Source organism: Schistocerca nitens, chromosome 6 (assembly GCF_023898315.1).
Source record: "Schistocerca nitens isolate TAMUIC-IGC-003100 chromosome 6, iqSchNite1.1, whole genome shotgun sequence".
NCBI lineage: Eukaryota > Metazoa > Arthropoda > Insecta > Orthoptera > Acrididae > Schistocerca > Schistocerca nitens.
The window spans coordinates 656,924,843-656,936,196 of NC_064619.1; the positions used below are offsets into that span (position 1 = coordinate 656,924,843).

The window sequence follows — 11,354 nt, forward strand, 5'->3', positions numbered from 1 at the left end:
ACCTCTTTCACTTGTCACATGCTCTACAGGAACCTGACAATCCATTTTTATGTTACTAAGTCACATACAAGGCGTAGGAAATGGTATACACAGCATAGCACAAGACGAAAGTGACTAATGGTAACAGCGAGACCAATAGTTCAGTGCAAACATTACCATGTAGCAAATAAAGCACTCGACCTGTTTACAACATACAGGGTGTTTCAAAAATGTCCGGTATATTTGAAACGGCAATAAAAACTAAACGAGCAGCGATAGAAATACACCGTTTGTTGCAATATGCTTGGGACAACAGTACATTTTCCGGCGGACAAACTTTCGAAATTACAGTAGCTACAATTTTCAACAACAGATGGCGCTGCAAGTGATGTGAAAGATATAGACGACAACGCAGTCTGTGGGTGCGCCATTCTGTACGTCGTCTTTCTGCTGTAAGCGTGTGCTGTTCACAACGTGCAAGTGTGCTGTGGACAACATGGTTTATTCCTTAGAACAGAGGATTTTTCTGGTGTTGGAATTCCACCACCTAGAACACAGTGTTGTTGCAACAAGACGAAGTTTTCAACGGAGGTTTAATGTAACCAGAGGACCGAAAAGCGATACAATAAAGGATCTGTTTGAAAAATTTCAACGGACTGGGAACGTGACGGATGAACGTGCTGGAAAGGTAGGGCGACCGCGTACGGCAACCACAGAGGGCAACGCGCAGCTAGTGCAGCAGGTGATCCAACAGCGGCCTCGGGTTTCCGTTCGCCGTGTTGCAGCTGCGGTCCAAATGACGCCAACGTCCACGTATCGTCTCATGCGCCAGAGTTTACACCTCTATACATACAAAATTCAAACGCGGCAACCCCTCAGCGCCGCTACCATTGCTGCACGAGAGACATTCGCTAACGATATATTGCACAGGATTGATGACGGCGATATGCATGTGGGCAGCATTTGGGTTACTGACGAAGCTTATTTTTACCTGGACGGCTTCGTCAATAAACAGAACTGGCGCATATGGGGAACCGAAAAGCCCCATGTTGCGGTCCCATCGTCCCTGCATCCTCAAAAAGTACTGGTCTGGGCCGCCATTTCTTCCAAAGGAATCATTGGTCCATTTTTCAGATCCGAAACGATTACTGCATCACGCTATCTGGACATTCTTCGTGAATTTGTGGCGGTACAAACTGCCTTAGACGACACTGCGAACACCTCGTGGTTTATGCAAGATGGTGCCCGGCCACATCGCACGGCCGACGTCTTTAATTTCCTGAATGAATATTTCGATGATCGTGTGATTGCTTTGGGCTATCCGAAACATACAGGAGGCGGCGTGGATTGGCCTCCCTATTCGCCAGACATGAACCCCTGTGACTTCTTTCTGTGGGGACACTTGAAAGACCAGGTGTACCGCCAGAATCCAGAAACAATTGAACAGCTGAAGCAGTACATCTCATCTGCATGTGAAGCCATTCCGCCAGACACGTTGTCAAAGGTTTCGGGTAATTTCATTCAGAGACTACGCCATACTATTGCTACGCATGGCGGATATGTGGAAAATATCGTACTATAGAGTTTCCCAGACCGCAGCGCCATCTGTTGTTGACAATTGTAACTACTGTAATTTCGAAAGTTTGTCTGCCTGAAAATGTACTGTTGTCCCAAGCATATTGCAACAAACGGTGTATTTCTATCGCTGCTCGTTTAGTTTGTATTGCCGTTTCAAATATACCGGTCATTTTTGAAACACCCTGTACCTCATCGCGCGCAGTTAACCTGTTTGCTGAGGGAATGCTGAACCCGCTTTCGCGCAGTTGGGCAAACGGTAAAACTTTCGTGCGCAATAGGTAACCACCCGAATGAGAACGTTATGTTACACGGTACAAAGTGGTGCAATAGCGTGAGGGAGACAGCAAAATGCAGAACGTCAAATGAGACGGTCATTGGCGTGTTAAAATGTAACGAAAATTTGTCCCGATCACTCGACAGAGAGCCAGTTTTGAAAAGGAGAGAGAAGTGCAGGGCGGAAAAGGGACTAAAAAACGCGTAGCTTTAAACGGAGCAAGATTGGTGTGTTTCAAATCCACCGGACGTTCCCATTCGGTCTGAAACGGAGTGCCGTTGCGGAGGTGACAGAGATGATCATAGAATGAAGGCTTTCATGATCGGATGAAATAGCTGCGGTAAATCTTCCAGGATGTGAGGTCGTGGTCCAGGAAACTCTTCTTTTCCTGACGTTTCGTCCAGGACTGCGCTGGACGTCCTCAGTGACGCTCTTCCGCTGACTCTTGCCGACTGATCTGTCGGACGTCCGAGAGTGACGTATGTCCTGTAGGAAAGGGGGCGTGGTCGAAGTAACACGTAATGAGCAGAGATAATCTTTTTCAAAGATAAAACATAACTATCAATTGTCTTCTTCTCAAAGATAAAATTGTCTAGCGATTCTACAGAGCTACTGTCCATATGCGCTAAGTTTCATTGCCTCCTCTTTCCTATTAAAATTATCCTAATGCTTATAAATTTCAATGGCTTCTCTACATAGTCGTGGAGAATAATTTGACGATGTAAATAAAATTTCTGTTTCACTTCGGAGTTTTCTGACTGAAGAGCATGCTCATCTACAGCTGATTTCTCTATTTTTCCTAGTAGGCAAAGACTTTTGTGCTCTTGTAGCCGTGTATTTACGCTCCTCTTGGTAGTTCCAATATAAACATTACCACACGTGCACGGAATTTTGTAGACACCACATGTCGACAGAGGAGGGCTGTTATCTTTCACATATCGGAGTACTTGACGTATTTTCTTTGTTGTGGTCGTACGGGAAAATCCCCACTTCATCGGTACCTCTGAGATCCTGTGTCCCACAGCTCGTGCGCCGACTGTAGCACCACGTTCAGACTCGCTTAAATCTTATTAACCTGCCCCTGTAGCAGCAGTAACCGATCTAGCAACTGCGCCAGACACTTGTTATCTTATATAGCCGTTGCCAACCGCAGCGCCGTATTCTGCCCGTTTGCGTAACTCAGTATTTTAGTACGCAAGCCTAAACAAGTTTCTTTGGCGCTTCAGTGTAGCTATTATTACCTTGTGTATCACTATCTATAGCAAAACACTTTATATAAATTCAACATTCATCGGTAATTTCTTTCCATGTCGAGACCTAGCTTCGAAAATTACGTCGTAATACATTAAAGAACAAACATATGCAAAAAATCTTAAAATGTTGCATTCGTGACCGAAATAAGTTTCCATAAGATTCTTTTGGGTTGTAGACCACGTTATGTTGCAAAATTTACCGTTTCGTCGATCAAGAAAAATTTTATGGAATTGGTTCAAATGATTCAAATGGCTCTAAGCACTATGGGACTTGACATCCGCCGGCCGGAGTGGCCGTGCGGTTCTAGGCGCTACAGTCGAACCGGGCGACCGCTACGGTCGCAGGTTCGAATGCTGCCTCGGGCATGGACGTGTGTGATGTCCTTACGTTAGTTACGGTTAATTAGTTCTAAGTTCTAGGCGACTGATGACCTCAGAAGTTAAGTCGCATAGTGCTCAGAGCCATTTGAACCCTTTTTGAACTTAACATCTACCGAGCGAGGTGGCGCAGTGGTAGCACACTGGACTCGCATTCGAGAGAACGACGGTTCAATCCCGCGTCCGGCCATCCTGATTTAGGTTTTCCGTGATTTCCCTACTCGTTCCAGGCAAATGCTGGGATGGTTCCTTTGAAAGGGCACGGCCGACTTCCTTCCCTAATCTGATGAGACCGATGACCTCGCTGTTTGGTCTCTTCCCCCAAACAATCCAATACAGAGCCAGACTTAACATCTGAGGCCATCAGTACCCTAGAGTTAGAATTACTTAAACGTAACTAACCTAAGGACATCAGACACATCCATTCCCGAGGCAGGATTCGAACCTGCGACCGTAGCAGCAGCGCGGTTCCCGACTGAAGCGCGTAGAACCGCTCGGCCACAGTGGACGGCTGTCTTAAGATATTCGTTTGTCCTTTTCTGAAGATAGTAATTACGCTAAGAGTTAAGGCTCATGATTGTGATCCGCCTCGGTAGCTGCATGGTGAGAGCGGCTAATTGCCAAGCGAAGACTCCGCTGCTGAGTGGCCGAACGAGCACCTCCCGAAATCCAATAAATTGAAGGAGGAGAGAAAACAGGGTCGATGAACCTACTGCTACGACAAGGTAAAGTAACATGTTCGTTCAATCTAGATTGTTATCGATGGGAACTGGAAAATTATGTATTACAACACTTGTGTCACCTACGTGAATATCGCATGTGCTTCATGTTTAGTGAGTGGAAAATACGCCGAGGTGACAAAAGCCGTGAGGTAATTCCTAATATCGTGTCGGAGCACCTTTTGCCAGCACATTGCAGCAACTGGACGTGGCATGGACTCAAGTTGTTGGAAACACAGAAAAATTTAGCCATGCTGCCTCTATAGCCACCCATAACGGCGAAAGAGTTGCCGTTGCAGGAGTTCATGCACGAACTGACCTGTCGATTACGTCCCATAAGTTTTCAGTGGGATTCGTGTCGGGCAATCTAGGTGGCCAGATAATCCGCTCGAGTTGCCTAGGATGTTCTTCAAACCAGTCGCGAACAATTGTGGTCCACTGATATGGCGCAGTGTCATCCATAAAAATTCCATCGATGTTTGGGAACATGAAGTCCATGAATGGCTGCCAATGGTCTCCAAGAGGTTCAGTTGGATCAGAAGAAGCAGTCCATTCAAAGTAAACACAGCCCACAGCCAAGAAACCACTACCAGCTTGCACAGTGCCTTGTTGACATTTTTGGTCCATGTCTTCGTGGGGTCTGCCTCACACTCGAACCCTACCGTCAGCTCTAGCCAGCTGAAGTCGGGACTCATCCGACCAGGCCACGGTTTGCCAGTCGTCTGCGAACCAACCTATACGGTCACGAGCCGAGGAGAGAGACGCTGTAGCCCATTAAGACGAAATTTCGTCGCACTCTACTAACGGATACGTTCGTCGTACGTCTCACATTGATTTCTGCGGTTATTTTACACAGTGTTGATTGTCTGTTAGCACTGACAACTCTACGCGAACGTCACACACACTTGGTTCTGTGGATCGCGGAATATTAAATTCCTTAAATGATTTCCGAAATGGAATGTGTGGTGTGCGTACTGTAAGACCTTCGGTACACACACCATCAGATTATTTGACTTGGCGCTATAACGCAGTAGGCGATTGTCAGCAATATGTCTCGTGGTCTTATCGTCGCGTGTTTATCTTCTGCCGTTAGGTCAGACGATAGAAATGCCACTTGCACGCTTAGAGTAGCAGATTGCCGGTGACCAACTTTAAACAGAACTTGATTAATTTTCTCACACATTTATTAAAATAATAACAAGCATAAAAATTACTTAGCTTGGTTCTGGATGCTGTTTATAATTGACAGTCTGAAGTTCCTTTGGTATTGGTACGTTAATCTTATTCTCACATATATCTCTGATACTTTACAAAAGTGTCCATACATTTATCTTCATGGCTATGTACAGGAATATGATAATCTTATTAGGTGCAGACTGAAACTTGACTATAGACTAATGCAGACTAATGCAGACTGGTACAGACAAATGCAGACCGACTAATCGGAGGTCTGTACACTCGTTATAATACCTCGAGCGTTCATGTATCACTGCGCGAGTGTGATCAGCGAGGAGAAAAGGTTCTACGTTAGCAGCAATTTCATTGGCTGCATTACATATTAATACGCGGATCGGCGGAAGCAGAATTTGGTCCGTCTTTATGGCAGCGCCATCTCGTAGTGCGGAGACGGACGAGCGCTGCGCCTGCGCTGTTGTGCTTAGCGGGGCGCGCTCTAGTGGGAAAGGAGTGTACGCGCTGACTACGCGGAACTATGTACACAACAGAATGTCCCACGGATCTAGCTCCATCTATCACTCCGCGTGCAGAGTCTGTTAATTGGCGTCTTGCGACCGTAATAACACCGGAAACATTTTCACATGGACCACCTGAGTACAAAGGACAGTTCAGCCAATGCACTGCCCTTTTATAACTTGTGCACGCGATACTTCGCTATCTGTATGGTTGAAATGGCTCTGAGCACTATGGGACTTAACTTCGTTGGTCATCAGTCCCCTTGAACGTAGAACTAATTAAACCTAACTAACCTAAGGACATCACATACATCCATGCCCGAGGCAGGATTCGAACCTGCGACCGTAGCGATCCCGCAGCTTCGAACTGTAGCGCCTAGAACCGCACGCGCTATCTGTATACGTGCATATCTTTGTCCCATGACTTTTGTCTTGACTCAGTGTATAGCATCTAGTTTCAAAATCTTCCAGTTTCGCTTTTTACGGTTTTTCATTCCAAGTTCTTACGGCAGATTCAGTGTCTAAGAGAGAACTTATATTGGGGACGGGAGTACTTTTCATGTCCAGGGAAACGTTCTCGGTCTGGTCTGGTCGCGCTGGGGATCCACTCGAAGGCGGCATTTCCTAAGTAATCACTGGCGGTGCGAGCCTCATTTTGCTCCAGCCTGCAGGTGCATAATAAATACCGCAGCCCAAGGCCGCACGCTGGAGCGGACCGTAGAACTGCACAAAAGCAAACTGAGTTACGGTGTCGTTTACGCCTGTTAACTGCCAGGCGAGACGCACATAAACCCTGCAACGACGCGAAAAATATCAGACCCGCAGGGAGGGCATGAAAAGCTGTAACTCATTCGATACCAACGCCGTCCATTCGCTCCACGTAGAAGTGTCTGGTCTCTGAGGATGCTATCGTGTGAAACACGGTTACCAATGTCCTGAAACCACTGCTTATCTCACAGGCATTATATTTTGAGGTAAAAAATAAACCTTTGAGTTATCCATTTCGTGTTTCTGGAAAACTCGGCCGAGTATTAATTACTATCTGTAGATCTTCCTTGAGCAGAAGGTTTTGACAAAATTAGAGCTGTGTGCCGAACATAAATTCAAACCCGACACATTCATAAGCAGGTACTGGGCAAAGAGAAACGTAATAATTTTTATTCTTTTATCTCCACAGCCCCTGAGTTGGAAATTACCGCCTACCAAACAATGATAAGAATCAAAGATACCAATAAACCAGGTGCGACGCAGACTACGTTAGCTTCCACTCTACACCCACATAAATATCCAGCAAGCCACTGTACAGTGCATGGTGTAAGATACGTCGTACCAGTATTACTAACTTCCCTTTCTACTCCTTTCGCGTCAAAAAAATGGTTCAAAAGGCTCTGAGCACTATGGGACTTAACATCTATGGTCATCAGTCCCCTAGAACTTAGAACTACTTAAACCTAACTAACCTAAGGACATCACACAACACCCAGCCATCACGAGGCAGAGAAAATCCCTGACCCCGCCGGGAATCGCACCCGGGAACCCGGGCGTGGGAAGCGAGAACGCTACCGTACGACCACGAGATGTCCTTTCGCGTCCTTAACGGTATTATCACAACGGGTCAAATACATAACTTAATAAAAAAAAAAACCTGAACTCCTTCCGAACAGACCATGAAGGCCCAACGGTACTGACCAGCCACCGTGTCATTTTCAGCCTACAGGCGTCACTGGATGTCGATATGGAGGGGCATCTGGTCAGCACACCGCTCTCCCGGTCGGCCGTATGTCAGTTTACGAGACCGGAGCCGCTGCTTCTCAATCAAGTAGCTCCTCAGTTTGCCTCACAAGGGTTGAGTGCACTCCGCTTGCCAACAGCGCTCGGTAAACCGGATGGTCACCCATCCAAGTTCGACCCCAGCCCGACAGCGCTTAATTTTCGGTGATCTGACGGGAACCGGTGTTACCACTGCGGCAAGGCCGTTGGCATATTAACTTAATGCTGTTTGACAAATAATTACACAAGCGGAGACTTGAGGCTCTTATGTGATACATGATACCAACCTTGTTGCTACTTCATGCCTACTATCAACAACCTGTAACACATGAATTTTTCTGTAACTGAAATGGTGAAAACCTACTGTTAAGCCCTTACTACAAATCATAGTGAGAAAACCTAACTGAAAATATCACTGTCGACCATTTAATGTGTTTAAAATGGCTTGTAGCGGGGTAGGCTAAATGAAAGTCATACCTCTGCGTTCCCCACCACGCTAGTTTCCTTGCCTGAAGCTTTAGAAATTAAGATGAGCGGCCATGTCGTGGCCCGTATAATGACACCCGAACGTCGCTCAACGGAATCGAATTCTAGCGAGCATGTGGCGGTAGGTGAACTGGAGGACGATGGCTGTTGCTTTGACGTCAGTGATGGGCGATTTGCACGAATTACAGATGACCTTAATTTCTTAAGACACGATCAACTAGGTGAACACACATAAAAAAACAATAGGACTAAATCAAAAACAATGAATAATTACCAAAAACGTTACGTGGCACGGAATGGTACTTCTAGCACAGTGACACTATAGACATCGGGAGTACACTGATAGGTAGACGAGACAAACGAATCGTTAAGCTTAAAATATACACTCCTGGAAATTGAAATAAGAACACCGTGAATTCATTGTCCCAGGAAGGGGAAACTTTATTGACACATTCCTGGGGTCAGATACATCACATGATCACACTGACAGAACCACAGGCACATAGACACAGGCAACAGAGCATGCACAATGTCGGCACTAGTACAGTGTATATCCACCTTTCGCAGCAATGCAGGCTGCTATTCTCCCATGGAGACGATCGTAGAGATGCTGGATGTAGTCCTGTGGAACGGCTTGCCATGCCATTTCCACCTGGCGCCTCAGTTGGACCAGCGTTCGTGCTGGACGTGCAGACCGCGTGAGACGACGCTTCATCCAGTCCCAAACATGCTCAATGGGGGACAGATCCGGAGATCTTGCTGGCCAGGGTAGTTGACTTACACCTTCTAGAGCACGTTGGGTGGCACGGGATACATGCGGACGTGCATTGTCCTGTTGGAACAGCAAGTTCCCTTGCCGGTCTAGGAATGGTAGAACGATGGGTTCGATGACGGTTTGGATGTACCGTGCACTATTCAGTGTCCCCTCGACGATCACCAGTGGTGTACGGCCAGTGTAGGAGATCGCTCCCCACACCATGATGCCGGGTGTTGGCCCTGTGTTCCTCGGTCGTATGCAGTCCTGATTGTGGCGCTCACCTGCACGGCGCCAAACACGCATACGACCATCATTGGCACCAAGGCAGAAGCGACTCTCATCGCTGAAGACGACACGTCTCCATTCGTCCCTCCATTCACGCCTGTCGCGACACCACTGGAGGCGGGCTGCACGATGTTGGGGCGTGAGCGGAAGACGGCCTAACGGTGTGCGGGACCGTAGCCCAGCCTCATGGAGACGGTTGCGAATGGTCCTCGCCGATACCCCAGGAGCAACAGTGTCCCTAATTTGCTGGGAAGTGGCGGTGCGGTCCCCTACGGCACTGCGTAGGATCCTACGGTCTTGGTGGGCATCCGTGCGTCGCTGCGGTCCGGTCCCAGGTCGACGGGCACGTGCACCTTCCGCCGACCACTGGCGACAACATCGATGTACTGTGGAGACCTCACGCCCCACGTGTTGAGCAATTCGGCGGTACGTCCACCCGGCCTCCCGCATGCCCACTATACGCCCTCGCTCAAAGTCCGTCAACTGCACATACGGTTCACGTCCACGCTGTCGCGGCATGCTACCAGTGTTAAAGACTGCGATGGAGCTCCGTATGCCACGGCAAACTGGCTGACACTGACGGCGGCGGTGCACAAATGCTGCGCAGCTAGCGCCATTCGACGGCCAACACCGCGGTTCCTGGTGTGTCCGCTGTGCCGTGCGTGTGATCATTGCTTGTACAGCCCTCTCGCAGTGTCCGGAGCAAGTATGGTGGGTCTGACACACCGGTGTCAATGTGTTCTTTTTTCCATTTCCAGGAGTGTATATTTTGTCCTCTCGCAGACCTTGCAGACACACCTGAGAAGCTTGCTTCTCTGCTAACTACTGACCACTGTTCTTGGTAACAGACATGAGACATAACGCGCTAGTGAGAAATGGGCGCCGCGCGGAGTGACCGCACGGTTTCAGGCGCCATGTCCCGGATTGCGCGGCCCCTTCCCACCGGAAGTTCGAGTCCGCCCTCGGGCATGGGTGTGTGTGTTGTTCTTAGCTTAAATAAGTAGTGTGTAAATCAAGGGACCGATGACCTCAGCAGTTTGGTCCCTTAAGAATTCACACACATTTGAACAGTTGAGAAATAGGCAACACGTAATACTTTTGTTGAATCCAAAGTGATTATGAGAAGTAAGAACGACCCCAAATGCCTTCCTGACTTGACTGAATCAAATTATCGTAAGCGGAAACGACAGGAATGCGACCTAACATGGCCTTCATTCCACCCTCCCACGAGTAACAGGTGGTCTCCCGCAGTCGCTTCGTCGCACTTAACCGCCTGCAATCATACACGGCCTAACGCATGCTACTCACTGCCCGTCACTGCCTCGCGCTCACAAGAAGTCATTCCGCAGTCCGCTATGTTGGGGGGAAGCAAAATCAGTTAAATTTAAAAGTGACCACTCAAACTGTCTCCAACCTGTCTTAATTTTTCCTTCGTCTTTTAAAACTATGTCTCCCTCTCTCACTTATGGCCACAGTCTCCAGCGAGTGCTACTCCCGCGTCCAAGGGGAGGGGGTAAAATGCTCGATAGATTTAAAAAAACTCAAAGCGTCCGTGGCCTTTCTCTCTCTCTCTCTCTCTCTCTCTCTCTCTCATCCCCTGACACAGCTGTTGGTAAACCTTTGTGATTTGGGGACGTGGTCCAAGAAACTCTTCTGTTCCTGACGTTTCGTTCAGGACTGCGCTGGACATCCTCAGAGGCACTCCTCCGCTGAGTTTTGCCGACTGATCGATCGCATTTTTTTTCCATATATGTTGATGAGGCAGTAAATTTATTCACAACGCAGTGACGCTGCGTCACTGCAGTACACTTTGGAGGTGTGGCGGTGGTACCTGGAGTCCCATACCACCCTCCAACGGTGGCAGTACTACATCAGGCAGAAAAAGTTAGCCTGACTTGGGCAGGTAGGATGGGAAAGTAGTGGAGGGGCTAATCCTGCCAAAGGATGCATCCGTGGTGAGCGTGCCAGGCCAATAGTTAGCTGTGGTCGGAATCTGATTCCTCAACCGGATGTTGATGCCAGCGGCGTGGAAGTGTGGTCAAAACGTGACGTAACCCATGGACAGTGTCTTGCAGGACATCGACTTTCTCAAAGAGCCGCCGCGCGTAGTTGCGTATGGTCGTCTTGAGGGGTACGATATCCGCTTCTTCGTGGAGAGTCACAATTCTCGTGAGTGGCGGGGCG

The 11,354-nt window shown here is 48.1% G+C and overlaps 1 pseudogene; it reads right to left on the reverse strand.

Annotated features, from left to right (window-relative positions):
• Positions 1–7,734: 7,734 nt before the first annotated feature.
• LOC126263857 (5S ribosomal RNA) lies at positions 7,735–7,853 on the reverse strand (annotated as a pseudogene).
• Between the last annotated feature and the right edge of the window lie 3,501 nt (positions 7,854–11,354).